Below are 897 nucleotides of genomic sequence, written 5' to 3'. Positions count from 1 at the left end.
GAGTCACTCCCCAGCTGGGGCAGGTTCTGTCACTGACACGATCAGACTCTCCCCCAGGGCTGAGCTCTGCCCCTCACGCTCTGATTCTCTCTCTACAGCGAACGTGACTCTGGATCCAGACACGGCCCATCCCGACCTCATCGTGTCTGCGGATCGGAAAAGTGTGAGATGGGAACGCACACGGCAGGCTGTGCCCAACAACCCTGAGAGATTTGACACTGAGCGCTGTGTGCTGGGCTGTGAGGGATTCACCTCAGGCCAACATTACTGGGAGGTGGAGATGGAGAAGAAGTGGGGACACTGGGCTGTGGGAGTGGCCAGAGAGTCTGTGAGCAGGAAGGGAGAGATCAGCGTTAACCCTGAGCAGGGGATCTGGGCTGTGGAGGGCTGGGAGGATCAGTGCTGGGCTCTCACGTCCCCTGCGCAGATCATCCCCTTCCCCCCGAGCCGGGCACCCCCCAGGATCCGGGTTTATCTGGACTATGAACGGGGGCAGGTGGCGTTTTTCGATGCTGGTACCGGGGACCTGATCGTCACTTTCCCGCCGGCCTCTTTCACCGGGGAGAGAATCCGCCCGTTCTTCTGGGTTGTTGGTGTTAGTGTGCGGCTCCTCTAGCCCCCACCCCCTGATCGCTATGAACTGGAGGACTCAGCCAGCCCAGCCAGACAGGGCTGAGGGGGGGGTGACGCTCTACTCGTATCTCTGGCTGTGGAGGTCTGTGAGATGCTCTAGGCTGGGTCTCTGTGCTCCTAGGAGGCCAACTCTGTGTGGAGTCGGGGAGGTCCCACCAGGGAAGGAGGGAGCCCCCCTGTGGGAGGGACCCAGCCGAGGGCCAGGGAGAGACCCCTCAACTGGGGGGGGGAACAGGGGGGAGGCCTGGCTGAAGGGGCTGGGGG

The 897-nt window shown here is 62.5% G+C and overlaps 1 pseudogene; it reads left to right on the top strand.

The window, feature by feature from the left end:
- Positions 1 to 57: 57 nt before the first annotated feature.
- LOC113408847 lies at positions 58 to 838 on the top strand (annotated as a pseudogene).
- Positions 839 to 897: the final 59 nt, after the last annotated feature.

This window comes from Terrapene carolina, unplaced genomic scaffold (genome assembly GCF_002925995.2).
Source record: "Terrapene carolina triunguis isolate 2854851 unplaced genomic scaffold, T_m_triunguis-2.0 Scaffold25273, whole genome shotgun sequence".
NCBI lineage: Eukaryota > Metazoa > Chordata > Testudines > Emydidae > Terrapene > Terrapene triunguis.
The sequence above is the reverse complement of the archived record's forward strand: the minus strand, read 5'-3'. Positions and strand labels throughout refer to the sequence as shown.